The following is an 18,438-nucleotide window of genomic DNA, read 5'->3' on the forward strand; positions in this document are numbered from 1 at the left end:
ACGGCAAGGAGGGTGCCTCAAAACAAAACTCTCATGTACCCCACGGGTTCTACCATGTCCGTGGGGTTTTGCTCAGCAATGCTCAAAGCCACCCTGCAGCCCAGCTCTCTTCAGGCAGTTTCACAAACAGCAAAAACCAAAATGTGGATGTTACTTAACAGCATCATAAATAAATCCCCTTCAAATTACCTCCCTTGCTATTTTTTTATTGCTACAAGACAAATTTTAGCTTCAGGGGAACTACGCTGGTTTTTGTACACTGCTGAGGATGCAGTCAGTGTTACAGACATAAATTATGAAGTAAAATGACCTGCTACCTGCTACCATTATGTAAATCTGGTAGCCGGAGCTACGATGAGAACTGAGGCATTGTCGATTCCTGGATCAGATCCTACACCATAGCCTTGCAGCCAACTGTACAAATGAGACCTTTCCAGGCTGGGTATCAGAGACCAGTAAAGGGAAAACAAACAACTGGAATCACCTCAGAAACACTTATCTCCTCGTCTCTGGCTTCAAGTTCATGATTTTGGCGTCATCCCTGATGGTGGCGACTCACACAATAAAAAAAGGCAACCAGGAGTTCATGCAGAAGGGAGAAGGCAAAGCGAGACAGGTCGTGGGGACAGATGTGTTTTTGCCATCTGCCGTCTTTCTGACATATATTTTAAAAGATGAGAAGCCCTCAGAAGGCTTTAACTGGCAGGCTGGACTGTGAGCTGGAGCAGCGCGGCCGTAACGCCTGCAAAGCGACGCTCTCTCCGCTCACACGCTGCTTCCCAGCTCTGCAACCCGAACGTTACACACGAGGATATTCCCATACACGTGCAGAAAACCAAGGGTAAAAATTCAGTCCCGTGGCTCCCTATTGCCGTTAAAATTAATTGCCGCATAAAAATTGCTGATTCCTACCAAATGGAGCTATACGATTTATCAACTCAAGGATGGAGCAAACTCACTGGTGGTTTAAATACATTACCTGAGTTATTACTAAATTTTGCACCAGTGACAGCTTTATGGATACTGTAGGTTTTATAAATTCATTAGTATGGGGCTAACTTTCAAAGCAAACAAAGACATTAAACAAACATCGCAATACTGTGTTTACACGCAAAATAGATTTCCCTTTCCTTTCCCAAGCCATGCTGGGATACTCAGTGGAAAAATAGGAAAGGAGCTCTGCTGTAACACTTCATGAAGGGAAAACGTGGCCGTTCATTAGCACCCGAGCCAGCGAGGGCCGAGCTCAAATCTGTATTTCTTCCCTGCCGCTGACCTAATACGCGAGCGGGTCACCCGCCACGCTTCTGACTCAGGCTCCCCAGGCTCTTAAATTGTTGAAGCATCACTTCTGTACCACAAAAGGAGACCGGACCTGTTCCAGAGCCCTCTGCAGTCCGTGGCGTCTTCCCATTGATTTCTGCAGGCTTTAAATCAACGGCATTATATTGCTTAATTAAAGGGACGCTGTCAACTGGAATCTATTCCATTTCAACCCAACTTAAAACCAGTTTCAGGACCTATGCATGGGTGAATCCCCTTGCCCTCTTCCCATTGATTAAACGTTTTCCCTCCCGGCTGATATAGGAAATATCTGCCAAGCTGACACATGACCTGAACACATGAGAGAAAGAGAAAAATTGCATCTATGTGACTTGCTGTCAAACTGAAGGAGACACTGAAAAAAAAAAAGAGGAAAAACATTTTGCGGTCTTTCTTACAACAAGAGACGTTAAAAACAATTTCAGAAGGAAGTACAAACACTGCTGCTTCTGCGAGAAATCTTATGATGGAAGTTGTTTTAACCTATACTTGCTGGAAGAAATGACTAATATTGCTATTAAAAAAAAAAGAGATTACAGGAAAAAAAAAAGCTGGTTTTCTCCCCTTTTCCGTTCTGTTTACTCTCTGCATTTATCACCAGCATGTGCAGAAGCAGGCTCACTCTTTCCCCCGTGCCGGCACTGAGTTAGTCACACTTTCCCCTGTTGTGTAGCTCCTTTAGTCAGCAGCAGGGAAGTGATAAAGATGAAAAAAAAAACCTAAACAAAACCAGGAAAATGCAATTGTAAAAAACACATAAATTAGCAGGAGGTCCTTGTAGGGAAATGTAATATTCAAATCGATTTTGCTTGCTTTCATTTAGGAGATGGCAATCTGGAAAGGAGCTCCGTGCCTCTCCACGCAGCCTTGTCTCCAAAGGAAAGGTCTCCGAGCCCCAGCACCTCTTTGTTGGCAGGGTGAGCCAGGGAAACCCCCCAGCCCTTCCTCCTCCATCCCCTGGTCCCCACCTTCATGCTGGGAGCAGGAGGCAGGACACCAGGAGCCAAACTTCGTACAACGCTCAGTGAAACCTCTCTACGCAGCGCCTTAACTGGAAGATAACATTATGGTAATCTGCTTCACCCGACACGGCAAAAATGTTTGTTAAGCTTTCAGAAACGGGGAGAGAAATTGTTACCAGAGAGTAGATTTTGTACAAACCAGACTAAGTCACAGCTTTCAACCCCAGCAGCCCATTCAGTGACGCTCCCCAGGTGTTAAATAAGCAGCCTGCAGCAGAACAGCCCAAGTTTTGTGAGCAGTGTAATGTAATTATGCACCGTTGCCTCGTTCTTGGGGGTCTACTTATTTAAAATGCATTAAAGAAATAAATCACTCCTGATTGTCCCATCCCTCTTCCCTTTTAGAGAGGCTGGGGCAATAAATCTATAAAAAGAGTTACTCTTGTTCTAAATAAAACCAACAAAAGCAGTTACAATGGGAGGCTCCCAAACTTTATTTCTAAAGTCACAGCCTCGCTTATTTTTCCATTAAATTCTTTGTTACAACCAACAGACGAAGTGGCAAGATCTGTGTGTGTGTGTGCAAACGTCCACGGTCATGCCTCTAAATGATGGGGTTGATGTTTCCAGGTGTCCAGGAGATGGGGGAAGAAAGAGGGGGTGAGGTTGTTCTGCCTCCACCGCGTGCAAGTCCCACGGCTCCGATCCAGGGCTGCCCGCACCGTCTTCCCGTCCTCCAGCTCCAAACACATCACCGGAAAGCATCCTCCCGGCCCCGTGAGGGCAAGGATCGCGCTTAAATTATCACCAAATGGTATCACTTTTCTACATACAACCAACAAAACCAACCCAAGGTATTCCCAACGCAGACCCCAGCCAGCTGGGGTTTGGAAATGAACTCAGGCCACGCTCCGATAACGCCTTCCCAACCCGAACAGTCCTGACCTCCTGCTAGGAAAAACCTCCCTCATCAGCAACACAATCTGGAAGAAAACCAGTTACAAACATCCTTGTACAGAAAATCGCTTCTCAGATACTTTTTTCCGGCTCTAGGGTTAGTCATCCACCTCCAGAAGTATCTACTACTCTGACCGAATTTAGGCTGGCCAGGCACTTCCGTCAAATACTGAAAGAAAAAACGGCCAGCAAGGGGCTGAGCCATCTCACGCGAGCGTTTCTGTCACTGACACAAATCTTAATTCTCCAAGGATCGTCTCATATGCCAATGGGAAGCTGAGTAAGGGATGAGATTTTTAATCTAATCTGCTTTCAAAATAATTTTGTTGGCATTGATTGCGCTGAATTCTATCTATGGGAAAGAACTTGAAGAAAGAGCAAATACACACATGTAGGACCCAGACACTAAGTGTCCCTTACCGTTACCGTTAGCTGATAATAACAAAGAGCAACCACCTCAGGATTAACGTTAGGTGAAATTACCTGCTCTCAGGAGCCAGCACACAGCTGTGCTTTTAAAAATTATTCCAACATATACAACATTAAGCAAAATTCTCCAAAGTGGCCTGGATGTCAAATTCTTTTGCCTGACTCTGCCTCTATTCCCCCAGAAAACAAGCCCTAAAATCTCAGCGCTCTGTAAGCCCAGCTGCTTCCTGGCTTTTCTATGCAAATTGTTCTCCGTGGATTTTATTGTGTGCATGTCTATGTCTCTTAAAATGCACTCAGGTTTGAATTAGGGGCCCTATTTCCATAAAAGAGAATTCTTGTAAAATAAGCTTCATTCTCACAGTATCCGGCATGGAATTATGATCCCATAACTCACGGGGGTCCTCGTTGTCCTGTATTAAACGCGGCCCCAAAAACGTCCCAGAGGGAAAAGCACGTGAGGGGACACGAAGAGTCACTCGAACGCAAACAGGCAAAGCAAGGAATTTCACATCTCCTCGCCAACCTGCACAGCACTCAACACGGCTCTGGGTGAGGACATGCCTCTCGCCTTACTTCTGGATTTTTACCTGTCAGGATTAACTAAACACCAATTACATTGTTGTCTAATGAGGTTAAATTAAAATTTAGCTTATAGCAGGGAACGCTTTCTTTTCAATTCCAGTCAAAACTATTCACTTAATTCCCAGTTTGATATTGGCACCTCCCTCCAGCATGACAAATTTAAAACCATGACTGTATGACAGCAGGAAAACCAGAAAGTAGAAGTGACTGTGCTGCTCAGAAAGCTCACAAACCACTACCAGAAAACGGCAAGATTTCTGCTGCTGGTTTTCACGTGTGTTCCCTCCCCAGTTTCCGACGAGCTTCCTGGCATCACACTGAACGCAAAAAAAAGAAACTCAAATGGTAAAAAGTTGCCCAAGTTCTTTTTTTCCCCACCACTAAATCCATTAAACTGCTTCAGCCGAATGCTGCACCATCCACATTGATGTCGGTTCCCAACCACCCATCCTCACAGACCTTGTGTTCACAATTCCCTTGAGTTGCGTTTCCAACAAAAATGTACACGTTGGATAGCAAACACCCGCAGAAACTCCTGAAACCTGGAAATATCTATGATTCTCTTAAAAAGACTGAAGATTATTTAACCAACTGTGCCTGTTCAGCTCGCCCTACAAAGCAGCATTTGCTACCACCCCTTGGACAGCCAAGGCTGCACTGTGTGTCCAAATACTCACAATCCTGTATCATCAGCAATGAAACAGTCTAATTCACCTTATTTTACAAATTCCAGCCTTAGGCCGAAGTATTTTTATGGTTAAAGCAGAGATACCATTAGATTGAGAACAACTGCTGCCCTAATGCTGCTGCGGTGCCAGTCTAAGGCGTTTTCTTACGTTAGGCTTTGAGTATTTTACACACACACTTTGCAGTGTCTGGCCCAAATACTGTCCTCGATCGCGGAAACCAACTCATGCAATCTTCACGGAGCTGCAGATATGCGGATACCATCCGAGAGCAGAGTCCGCTCCGTGCTGTTTAGTAACTAAATGCTAGTCTGTGGTAATGAAATATTTATCATGCTCTACACAATACTGCGATTGAAGGGATGTACTTTCTCCCCTAGCCATCAGAGTACACTGAAAGCCCTCCTTAACTGCCACTCGAGAAGTCTCAGATTACACATCTTTATTTTTCTTACAGATTTTCCTATAGGATTGTGTATCTGCAAGGAACCACTTGGCAGTGAAGGCAGTTTACCCAGAAATGTTTGGGTTTTTTCTCCCTGTCGCCTTCATTTCTCTGGAAAGACATCCCTGGCAGAGTGTCCAGAATCAATTTCCTCAATAAATATAAACCCGCAAAACACACCGAATGGAGCAAACAACCGCATCACACTTCGTTACCCTGTGCTGTACCAGTCTCCAGAAGAACCCATCGTGCCGGGAGAGGAAAATAATAAAAGCCCTGTTTGTTATGATCGCTTAATCCCGCTGCCCAACACAGAGCCCTGACACCGTCCTCCGCTGTGCCGTGGCGATATTCCTGTTTCAGCGCTCTCAGAAACAGCTCGATAAACTGGGACCTCGCTTGAAACGGCCGTAATTCCTGACGCCACCGATACGGCAAGGGCAGGGAAGAAAGAGGCGGCACCAACGGGATCCTGGGTTTGGGTCCTCGGGAATTGGCAAGGGGATGCTCGTCAAAGAGCGCGGTGTCCTTTGAGCGGAGGAGCTTGCAGAAAACCCGCGTAGCAGAGAGCGGGATCACCCCTGCCCTCCCTCACTGGGTGTATGTTGCTGTTGGCACCGAAACAGAGAGACCTGCAGGGGATGGGAGGAATTGAAATGGAAAAACCAGGAAATAAAACTTAAAAAGTGTATTGTGAGCAAGCGATGGAAGGAAGTAGCAGAGCCCTTAACAAATTGGTTATTTGTCTGGTTAGCTGATGCAGAAGTGGAACAGGAAATTAATTCAATATGCCACAGACTTACACTCCACTATTATTTACTGGGTTTTTTCTTCCTCCCTCTTTTTTTTTTTTTCATATATATATATATATAAGTCAAAAAGCAAAGTATTTCTGGGCAAGCTAGTAACTGAAGCTTAGGAAAGTCCAATTAAAAAGATCTAATCATTATCAGAGCTTGGCTGTGGACAGGCTTGGAAAGGAAAGCATAAAATAAGACCAGCTAAGGAGAAAAGACCCTCTTCAGAAACCATTTGGCTGCCAGCAGGTCTTGATTTGTCAAAAATATCCCAAACCAATAGGTAACACTATTACACTCATCTAAACCTTTACGAACGAGTTACCGCTCTCTGTGCCTTACAGGATATGGCAGCTTGCCAGTAATTTCGCTTTAAATACGAAAATGGATATCAAATTCAACTTTCTAGATAGAATAACGGCACGGGAGATTGATGGCATCACCATGCTGCACAATGACTATTTAAAACACTTTTGGCTGCGCTTACAAAGCTCCAGTGACCTCCAGAACCGTAGAAACGGTGCGTGGCGTTAGGAGGAAATAAAAGTAGCGATTCGCAATGAAGAACTGAAGCGATTCAGCGTTTTTCAAAGAGGTACTGACAGCAGTTAGCACTTCTGCAATGACACCGGCACACAGCGTCGTGTTTGGAGAAGGAAGGAAGGAACACTCCAAATTTTCATAAATGAAAGGTCCGCTGCTGAGACGGCATTAACGGTACCAGGGATGCCAGGGAATTGAAGCGGAATGGAAATAGATTTCTAGTTACCGGGAAAGTCAAGTTCTTCTGAGCCTCGCAGGGAACGTCGCTCTCCTACTACGTGGTCACATCACACGAGCGGGCAGGAGGAAGACGGCAAAAGGCAGAGAAGGACAAAAGGGAAAGCAGCCAGAGGAAGAGAATAGGAGCAAAAACGAGAAGCTGAGACTAAAGCTGATGGCAGAGTGGATGGAGTAAGAAAAGCCAGAGAGAGACAGACAAAGCAGAGGAGGCACCCCCATCACACCTACTGCTGACTCACACATTTCGGGTTACTTTCATTATTTCTTTGTATTCCGGCAGCATCTGGCATCTGCCGCTGAGATCAGAGCCATGTTGTGCCAAGTGTGAATCAAGACCTTTCTGCTCATGAGCTGAAAATCCAAACAGACAAAAGGGAAAACTGAGCGTGGGACCTCACCAGTCCTGCCTGGTGTGGCCAGGAGCCACAGCAGCAACAAAATCCATCTGCTTTGCACCCAACCACTGTCCTGGTCATGTGGGAAGACACAGAGCACATCTATTTTTTTTTTTTTTAGTAGCAAAAGCAGATTGTTTTGAGTGGTTTTTAAAAGCTCTCAGGATATATCTGCCCCTCAGTAAGGACGGGTCAAGTGTTTGGGTTTGTCAGGCACCAACTCTACGTTTGCTGCTGTAAGAAACCAGGATGGTTTCCCTGTGGTCCCCATCCTCAAGAGCTGTTATTCCTGCATCGTCCTTGGAACAGCTCTTCTGTGAACCTATAGAAAACTGCAAGGAACCTACAGAAAAGTGCAAGGAACCTATAAAGAACTACAAGGAACCTACAGAGAACTGCAAGGAACGTCATTGAAGGGCACAACCCAACAGGCAACAGCTACAACCCACTTATGCTGCCATCAGGAACCACACAGGTTCTTCCGAACATCCAAGTGCGTTGCAGTGCAGATCCATGACCAACGTTTAAGCTCATTTCACACCCATCAGGCTAAAATAACCCCGGGGCTGAGGCCTCCGGGCTCGCCCTCAGTCAATTAACTTGTGGCAACAAGAAGTCAGGAGAGCATCCCTCTCGTATTGTACCACGGAACTCCGCAGAACGAATTGCTTTGCAAATAGAGCTCTAAATCATTAACAAAAAATGTTGATTATAGCATCTGCAATCATTAGTTGGCCCATTACTCAGACTCCAGAAGAAGCATTTATAACAGGACGCTGTTTGCATGTGGCCCCCTCCATGCCACCTCCAGTGGCACCAGAGTGCAAAGTCAGGCTTGGAAGGCATCTTCCTACAAGAACCTCGTTGCGTTGCCCTTACGACAGGCAAGCAGAGCACTCTTGCTGCAGTTTCTCTGCTGTCAGAGTGCCCAGATGCTCATCCTCCATCCTGGAAAAATACATTCATCTCTCAGGTCTTGGCAGGAACTTTGATCTAAAGCCTATCTGGAGTGGCCACGTGCTGAAGCAACCGACCGTCGGGAGCTGCCACCCTCACTGGCAGACGATGACACAGGCACTTTATCCCTGGCTACTTGCTGTATGACTACAGGCCAGCTGCTGCAGCACACACAGATGTGCTCCTACCAACTCCAACAGGATAATCCAGAGCTCCTGCTTAAAGACACCGAGCTTATGGCTAAAATATTATGAAGGTCCCACTTCCCCAGGGCAGATGCCTAACAGGAATCCAGGGGTCCGCAGCCGGAAGGGACCTCACCAACCGACTCCTTTGGGCCACAAAGTTCGTGAAACTTCACTCTTCAGTTGAATATAAGCTTTCTTTAAATTCAGCCTGAACGTATCGACATGGTGGCTGCCAACACAGACAGCATCCTGGCCAGCGTTAGCACCCCTCTCTGCCAATTCCCCACCTGATGCGGGTCTCTTTTCGTCTCGACTCGCACCACGCCGGTAGCTAACCAACACCCTTTTATCAACAGTTTCTCGTTTCCCTCCCCATCTCAATCATTTCTTCCTCTCAGAGCTCTTCTCCTCGCCATGCCCACGTTATCCCTTCCTTTCTTGCTTGATCAGGGGTTCTGTGCTGGCTCCTCTCCAACTCCGCTCTTCAATGCAATCAATTCACTTAAGAGCCTGGCAAGCTGGCTTATTTTTTTTTTCCCCCCATGTCTGTTTTACACAGTTTCAAAGCAATGGGGAAACAAAAAAAAAGATATTTTTTTCCAGTATGAAGAATAAAAATCTTACACTGCGGCAGCTTAGCTTGCCTGTACACAGGGCACTTTTTGGAAATAATGAATACAATAGCTGGTGTGGTAAAACAGTGCGTGATGGAGGTGCATGGGAAGGAGAGGGAACGGAAGCGCAACCTCCTCACCTGCCTCTAAAGAAAGATGTCAAATCAGCCAAAATGAAGTAGAAAGAATGAACTTCTCTGACCTCTCTGAATTTTGATACAGAATTGCAAATGAATTAAATCTCCTAGTTCTGTTTTTCAACTTTTCTCTTCAGTATGGGAAAAAAGGGGAAAAAAAAAAGGTAAATGGAATACAGCATAGAAATACGAGCAGGCAGTGCTAACTGAAGCTGTACGCTGCTGGCTTGCAATACTGGGTATACTGGCCAACAGCAGGTACTGGGTATACTGGTCAACACCAGGGCTGTGTGTCCAAAACAAACAAACAAAAAAGTCAAAAAAAAGAGACCGTCCTTGTGCTAATTAGACCATCAGATCATACAGAAAATGATCACACCTCTTCGCAATCACCAAGCTTAGAGAGACCCGTCTCTGGTTTACCACGGAGATGAGACGGGCCACGTCCACGTGTGCCACGGGGTCCCTGCAGCCAAGCTGGCCACCACGACCCCGTACCCCATGGCCACCGGTCCCGAGCTGTGAGTCAGCTCCCCCCCGCAGCAGCACTACTCTTCCTACCGCTGGTGTAGCCATTAAAAGGGTTTTTTTCCTGCGGTTAGTTTATATGCTCCAGCTCATTAACATCTCCTAATACCAGAACTTGAGGCTAATTAGGCATGGCAATTCTGAGGAACATATTCTCCGTTCATCTTCCCAAAGCAGGATGCTCCTTGGCGGCCCAGCTGTAACTCCACACGCTACCGTGAGGGTATCACCCTGGAAATAAAAATACTACAGGATCCCACACATTACACAGCAGGGAACCCATACTTGTTAGTTGATGGCACAGTTTACAGGCTGTTTTGCTTAAAAATTGGAAGCATCTCTGTCATCAAGGCAGATTCCTGCCCAGCAGCCTCATGGAATTTCCCCAATAGTTATCAATACACCAGGGATTTCATAATAAAAGCTACTGACTTGAGAACAAAGGGGCAAACTTATTAGAAAACTTGGGAGACTTAAATAAAAAGCATTTGACAGAACAAGGCTACTGGGAATTTTCTCACCGTGGCTACAAATGCAGAGGAGCAAACAGGCTGTGGGGTCTGAGACGTGCTTCTTGCACATGAACTACTCCTAGGAGCAGAACGTCCATCTACACATCACCTAAGAGTAACACCCACTACATAAGAGGTAACCAAGGAACACAAAAAAGACAAACGATGGGAATTATGACCCACACCAACCACTTCTTTAAGCACAGGAGCTCATGAAATCCGTTTTCCCTACATGTCTCCTGGACTACACAAATGCTGACCAAAGCTCGTTCAGAACTGGGACATTTTAAAGCTACCTTTCCCCACTGGATGCCTCCTGTTGTAGGTTTTTCTTCAGTGTACACATTTCTGTGGATGTTTTCTTCTGCCTGTTTTCAAAGATCACCACCACCAACACCTTCACCCTGGGTCTGCTTAAAATGGCTCCGAGGGTTCACCAGTTGTGAAGGAAGAAGGCACTGGCTAAACTTCTCTGGTCACGATTTCAAATCCCCGTAGCCTTCATTTCAACGTCTGCTTTTTATAACTAAAGGCAATGACAATACTTAAAAAAAACATCTTTTAAACAACTGCAGCAAAAGGTACATACAAATTTCGTATTTTCATCCTAAAGGGCCCCATGAATGCAGACGTAACACTTCACCCATCACTGGACATCTGAGGAATCACAATGCGACTACAGACAGCACGAAGGACGACTTCATGCCTTCCCGCTCTTAAAAAAACGTTGTCACATCTTTACTGACGATGAGAAGAGCAAATGGAGGAGCTGTGTCCACGGGCGAGGATGCAGCGTGCCACCATGAGAGGTGAGCGACAGAAGTGATGGGGCAGCAGCGTCCTCCTCCGAACCACCCGCAATTCCCCTGTTATGCTTTTTTTCCTCCTCCTTTTCAAATCCTTCCTCTGAGAACTGAGTGAGTTTCAGTGTTGGAAACGTGAGCCAAATTCACTGCCTCAGACAGCAGAGACCTGCCTTCAGCAGCCCTCTGACTCTCATTTTTGGAATGGATTCATTTCAAAAAGCTCCTAAAAACCTGGCTCTATTGGTCCACAGATTACAAGATGGAAATGTGAAAAAATCCTGGACAGAGATGAAGCGCCCACCAAACCCCCCTAATTTGAAGGCAGCCTGAGTGAAAACTTTCCCTCGCTAGACACCTTGACATCAAAATGTTTATCCACTCTTCCTCCGGAGCTCTTTCACATCACCAACACGCAGCTCCAGCCAACTAGAAAACTTCATGCGGGGAAAATGTGCCCAGAACTCCAGGAGGAAAAACAAAACAAGGCATTTCATTTTGGGCCAGCTCAGTCCAAACTGGAATTTTGTTTGTTTTGAACTGACTGAGCCGCTGGCGTAGCGGAGCCCAGCGAGGCATTAACCTGTTTTACTAAGCAAGCAACGCATCCAGCTCCTGGGCACAAAAAACATCGGGCTTGGCACCGAAATGAAGGCTGGGGGCTCTGAAGCTTGGCTCTCCGCACGTACCATGAGCTACGGCGTGGGTCCTCCCACCTCCGCGGCCTCGCCAGCCCGCTCCCAGGGAGAAGCGGCGCTTTCGAAGGAGCGGAAAACAAAGCAGACTGTCATCTGCAGAGGTGCCAGGGTTTTTGTTTACCTCCAAGCAAACCTGGCGGCCTCCTTCCGCGCTCCGTGTTTTGGTGTGTGATCCTTGGCAAAGCGCTAGGCTTAGCACGGAAGCTACCAAAAATATAGCGTGAATTTTGCAGCGCTACGGGGTTAATATTAATTAGGCTGCGCTTGAGGAGTAGCTGGGCGAGCGGCACAGTTTTGTTCCCATGCTCTTGCGGGGGGATTAGCTGTTGGCAGAGCGGCTGGAGACTCCACCATCCGAGCTGTTTCCTGGCACCGGCCTGGTTTGGATGGAGCTGCTTCTGACTCTTTGGAGAAGCCAGGTTTCTTTAAACATTTCTGAATCCTTGCAATGGCCTCGGCAATGGCCAGCAGCCCTCCTCCCCCAAGAGCCCTCCACCATCTCACCCACCGCACTCAAAGCACGGAGCAGCGTCCTGCTTCGTGGTGATGGCTCAAATATCACCCGATGGGATGGGGACCACTCTTGGTGTCTTCTGGCCAGATGTGCACTCGGCAGAGCAGACCACAGCAAAGAGGTGACAGATGTCCTCGGGCCACAAGATGTGACCTACCTGGCATTGCTCTCACCCCTGCTCCATCACCAGCATCCCAAACGAAGCCCTCCAGTCCACCAGAGAGCTCTACTTCTACAGGTTTTATACGGATTGGATGACTTTAATTAATCTTTTCCCGATTAAGGCTCAGATGTAATTATATAGCTAGTATATCAACATCTGCCCTCACTTTGACACCTCCCAGACCACATCTCCCACTAATGGGACTGGGGTGACACCAGAAAACGAGCCCCAGCCACTCCGTTACAGTGGCATGCTGCTACCCTTCGACTTAAACCTTCACAACTATTTAAAACAAAACCAACCGACCAAAAAAAGGCAAATTTCTAAAACACACACGTGAAACGCAGCTACGGAAGCTGTCTCTGCAGAGAAAGCCACCTGCAATGGAGCGTGCCCTGCGGGGACGTGGGACCGCTCGCTGCCACCGCCGTGCTCAGATTTGGGGCAGCACATCCAAGGCTTTCAACTGAGCAGGCGTTTCTCTCCATCTTCCCTTTAAACAACATTGTGCTGTTTCAGTATTGTACCAGTGAACTCGCCGTGACCCTGTCAAATAAATATTTCTCCCGAGGTAACGCTGTTTTAAATATATCCATTTAGAATCCTTATTTGAAAACACTGGACAAATTAAATGACTGTAAAATTTGACTTTCCAGTATTTTGTATGCAGATAAACTCCTACAGCACCCTCTTCCATGGCAGCCAGCCCATATTTCCAAGTAACTCAAATCTTAAAAAGCCAACCATGCTTTGCAGGATCTGTGCATTAATCATCCCTCGCAGTTCAAGAACTCTTTTTGAGTGCAAAGGAAGAAGTGTGAGGAAGAAAAATGTGTGTGCAGCATACTTCCCTCCAAAAAAGCTGTGGCCTGACCATCCTGTACGGCCTTACACGCCCATTCCACATACCCCATCCCCAACCAGGGGATGTATGAGGCTCCCCTGTGACTTGCATCAAGACTGGACTGTAAGAAACATTTCTGCATGACGAAGGGAAACCGTGAAGCTGGTGAAGACACTGCTGAGTGAAGCCCTGCGCTCCAGAAGAAGTCACGTTAATTGAATGTGACTTCAAAATATCTCAGATTCTTAGCGAGGATTTGCTAGCAGAGGAGAACACGCTGTGACGGACCGTATTTCTGACATGGTATGAAAAGCAGTTTCAGTTCGTGCTGCCAAAAAGTGTCAAACGGGCTAAAATATGCTTGTTGATAGATAAGCAGACGACGCTTCTGATGGCAGGAGCAGGGAGGACGGAGCGGGCCGGCCGCGCCCGCAGCCATCGCCGCTACAACCTCACGCCGCTGCCCAATGGCCCCAGCGCTTCAGTGAGCTCTGAGGTAAAAACGTCACCCTGTAGAACACTCAACGGACATCTCTGCTTTTATTGGATTTCCCTTTGCTCTTGGTCTTTGAGAAAGGTTAACTATGTCAAGCATTAGTTTACAAAACCCCTCCGATGAATCCTCTTACTCACATGATCTTTCTGAACAGCCCCAATCTGTTCAGCCACGCAGAAGTGACGCTATGACCATTCCAGCTGCCACCTCTCAAAACCGATGGGTTCCCGTGCCACAGAGCGAGGGGCTGACCTCCACGTAACTCTCACATCAGGACACTGCGGACACCCGCGTAAGGGCATTATCGTATTTTCCGTATTTTCTCACCCATCCCATCCTTCCGATGGCATAACGTCTTGTTTGATCGTTTGTGACAGCGGCCGCACGCTGAGCAGATGTCTTCATCAAGCTGTCCACAGTGACCCTTGGGTCTTTTTCCCCAGTGGTTACAGTTCCTTTAAAAAAAAAACCCACCCAGATTTGGAATTTTCCTGTTTTTCTCTTATCCTTGTCACGTAGGTATCCTTAACTGTGTTTTTTTCAGAAGCACTGGTGATGAGGCATGGACTGTCCTCCTTGCTTTTTTTTTTTTTTTCTACAAAAATACCCAAGCAGGTAAACCATGTGGAGCCACACACGTTGTACAGACCCAGGCAGGCAAGACCTGGGTTAGTCATTTGTGTTGGAGGCAGAAAAAAAAAAACAAAAAAAGGAGATGTGAGCACGACCCTGAAAAGCAGCAGAGTGAAGGGAGCTTCTCTGATGGAGCTCCTGCCCTGGCAACCCAGGGGACGTCCAAGCATCCTGTTGTGTCCAAGGAGGAGAGGCCACGCGGGTGGGAAAGGACAGAGCCAAACCAGTGGTACCCTGGGAGCACCTCCTGCAACCACAAAATGCTAAAACTGAGGATCTGTTACTTTTTTTAAGTGTAGTCAGTATTTTCATGATACGACACATTTCTAGAGAAGGTTTTTGAATGCACCATGGTCTCCACAAACTTCTTCCCCCCCAGGAGCAGGATACCAGCATCTCACCACAGGACACGATGAACCATGGGCGATGTTGCCGCCCCAGAGACACAGACCCACATGGACATGGGTCACAATGGCCCAGTGTTGGCAGGATGAGGTTGCTTGCTTCAGCCTCTCCGGCACTCCTCTCCCGTACCTGTCACTCCTCATCGGCATGCGCCCGCCGACCGCGTCCCACGGGTTCATCTCCAACACCACCGCCTGAAAGAAGCTGACCTGGTCTAGACCGTGGAAAATGCTGACGCAGAAATCTCTCTCACGTCTTCTCTCCTCTATCCAGCCTCATTAACGGCTGCTTTTAACCCCCAGAAGTCCACTGGAGCAGACAGCCTCTCCATACACAGCTTTACTGCTCACGGGCTTTCTTCTCCTACATCTTCCCACAAATCCTCTTCCACCTCACCCTCAGGTTCTCCATTTTCCTAGCGGATTTTACCAGCCTACCACCTGGCTTCACCTGGGCCATTTTCCATTTTGTGGAGACCAACCTGCTTGGTTTAACCCATTTCCACCTCCCCCAGGAGCAGCACCAGCCTGCTCTCCCCAACACCTCCCGACCCATCCCAGTTTGGCCAGCAAAGCAACAACAAAGTCGAGCAAGAGCTGGAGACGCCTTGGCATAAAGATCTACTTAATAAGTTGTCAGCCAGGTCCCACTTATCTATTCTTGTGGGCATAAAGATCCCTGTCAGCAGTCAAAACACGGATTTACGCTCCCAGCACAATTCCTAGCAGCATTTAAAGATTTTTAACGACCATCCCTTTGTCCCGGGGAGTTAAGCGCTGATCGAATGTCACAACGTGACACATGAATGCACAACACAAGGCAGGTTTGACAGGCAGCAACATTGTAATATGATAATTCCTCTTTGTCCCTTAATCGCCTCTGTTTTTCGCAGGCTTGATTCACTTACCAACATGTGATCAATCACTGCCTTTTTCAGTGAGATAATTTTTTGCCCTCTATCTAAACGGCTCCTGTCAAAGGGAATCCAGTACTAAATTAAAGCTGATATGCTTGTCTCTGCCCTTTTGTTTGTGGACTTCTTCTCGCACACAATTGATTTTAAATAGATTTTTTTTTTTTATGGGTCCCATCACCACTTAAGTGTATGTGTTTTTAAAAGTCTGGCTCCTTGAAATTAACACTGGGTACGTGCACATTTCAAAATGGTCTTGAGCGTATAATTTAATGGAGAGGAAAAAATAGAAGAGTGCACGCTGGCAAGCGTATCAAGTCCCCACTAGACGCAGAATGAGTAAGTTGCCTGTTTAGATCTTCCCATGTGCTCTGTTTAGAACTGGAAGATGACAGTCAAGTCTCAAGATCTGTGAAAAGAGAAGGGTGTAATCTAACATGAAAGGAAGGAAGGCAAAGATCACTTGTTCTGAGCCTGCAAGGAACCAGGGTTTAGCTCAAGACCGACACAGACGCATCTCACCAGTATCTGCACACCCTGATGAGCACCTCCTTAACAACAGGTAAGAGGTCTTCAGTGGCACAAGCGCCGAGGAAACGAGAGCCTACCTTTCTGAATAAAGCAGAGACGCGTTTGCGCAGCTCTCAGGCGATCATCAGACACGCCCCAAACAGCTCCGCACAGCCCGCGGCAGAGGCAGAGCAGCCACCGCTGTCCCAGCCCAAGCCCCTTCAAGCAGAGCCACTCAAGTGCAAACCACCCCAAACCTCTGCCTTGCTGCTTGGCTCTTCCCCAAAATTTCCTCAAGCACATCCACACCGCATTCAAAACCTCAAAATTTCACATTTTGCTCCTTCCCTCCAGCTCCTCTTTCCTGCACCCACCTCTTCTGAGTTGGGTCTTCCACACCGTGCCCTCATGCAGAACCTCAGCCTGGTCCTGCTGAAGTCAACAGCCCGCGGACCCAAACAAAAGTGGGGATCTGCTTTTGGTCATAATGACTCCTCCGCCCACATCCATAGCTTGGCAATTGCTATCGGGCAAGAGAAACTGCCGAAATCCCCAGGGGCACCTCCGTGCCGCCCACCCCAAGCAGATACCTGTGCAGCTCCTCCCCGGCTGTCATCCTTCCTCGGCACTGTATGAGTAATTTGTGGTAACAAAACGGGGTTCAAAGCCAGGTGGGATGATGCTTATTTAATTCACCAACTGAATGACAGTAGATTTTTGGCTGTGCCGTGCATTATAAATTATTCTGCGTGGTTTCAGCACTTGCCCTGGTTATGCACATAAGGCACTTAAGACTTTGCCAAGATCATCTAATAGATACATCATAATTAGCCCTATAATAGAAAAAAATAATCTCTTTTTATACTTTTTTTTTTCTTTTTTTTTGAGGAGAACACCTCAATAAAATGCTAGATTGCCATTTCCAGGGTGGACAGTTTCCCTGAAGGAAAAAAATAAAAATGTTTTCATCTTGTGGTTCTAGCAGATTTCTCCTTCCGCGCAGAGGGAAAAGGGAAAGAAAAGAGCTCTGCGACAGAGGCGTCACCCCTGGGCGAGGGTGAGTGGCGTTCCAGATAGACGCGTCCATGCACAAAGGGCAGCGGGAGCCAAGGCATTAAAAACACGGGGAAGGAGGAGATCTGGCTTGGGGGAAAAAAATCCCAAAAAGCTCATTTTTCAAAACACATGATTATTGTGCAAAATGTATTTTAACGTATTTTCAGCGAGGCATCAAATACCCTCAGAATCTGCTTTGTGTCTCTTGGCAGTTGAAGAATGCCAGGGCGCCCTGTCCTCGGGGTGCCAGAACCGATCTGTTGCCAAGAGACACAAAACTGATATCCCGGGTGTATAAAGCCGTCTCTGGAAACGTAGGAAACAGCCACCGACCTCGTGTTCGGGGTTTGACTTAGTCAGCAAGACGTCAAGGAAGAAAAATTAACCTTTTGTTATAAGTTTTAAATCTGACCATTTGTATCCATCGCCGAGGGAGAACTGGCCTTTCTGAAGCAGAAATGCACTCACGGTTGGTACTGCGTTTCAAGTAAACATCCCAGGATTTTTTTTTTTCCAACGCTTACTTTTGTTTTGGGAGGAAAAAATAAAAATCATGAGTCAGGGCGCCCGGGGGAGCAGGGATGCCATGACTTGGGAAGGCTGGGCAGGTGGCATTTCTGAAGCACGCATCTTCAGAGGAGCCCCAGCTGCCGCAGCAGGACCTTGGGTGGGTACACAACGCCGTTATTAACTGGGAAGGATTTTGAGGCTCAACTGTAAAGACCCAAAAGGTTTTCCCATTTCAAAATCTGGCCACCGGCAAGTTCTTCAAACATTTATTACTCCAACTGGTGAGGAACCTACAGGAGATGCTACAAGTTCACCCTCCGCAAACGTTTCCCTGCTTACAGTTCTGAGCAGCTCTCTCCCTCCTCCAACCTGCAAACTGGATGCAAATCCTTTCAAACAGAGTTTTTTTTTTCCCCCCAGAATTTTCCTGCTGCAATTACAGCCAAAGTTTGCTGTCCTTCCCAGTTACAGAAATAATTCAATGTGTTTAGGATTCCTTTAAAACACCAAAATATGAAAACAGCACGACTGCTGCTTTTAGATGGGTTCTGTGCAGACTGCTGCTTCTCACTTTGTTTCACTGAAGTTAAATAGT

At 47.0% G+C, this 18,438-nt stretch overlaps 1 protein-coding gene across 4 annotated transcripts in view; it reads right to left on the reverse strand.

Annotated features, from left to right (window-relative positions):
- The window catches only part of CTBP2 (C-terminal binding protein 2), a 130,883-nt gene that overhangs the window by 77,312 nt on the left and 35,133 nt on the right, over positions 1–18,438 (reverse strand). Inside the window, exon 1 of one of the 4 annotated variants that reach the window (XM_086752303.1) lies at positions 10,888–10,905. The exons of the other annotated variants lie outside the window; for them this stretch is intronic. The gene's annotated coding sequence lies outside the window, so the exon portion shown is untranslated. Of the gene's footprint in view, positions 1–10,887; positions 10,906–18,438 lie in introns of those variants that run through there. 4 annotated transcript variants of the gene reach the window in all.

This window comes from Chlamydotis macqueenii, chromosome 7, assembly GCF_036417535.1.
Source record: "Chlamydotis macqueenii isolate bChlMac1 chromosome 7, bChlMac1.mat, whole genome shotgun sequence".
Taxonomy (NCBI): Eukaryota; Metazoa; Chordata; class Aves; order Otidiformes; family Otididae; genus Chlamydotis; species Chlamydotis macqueenii.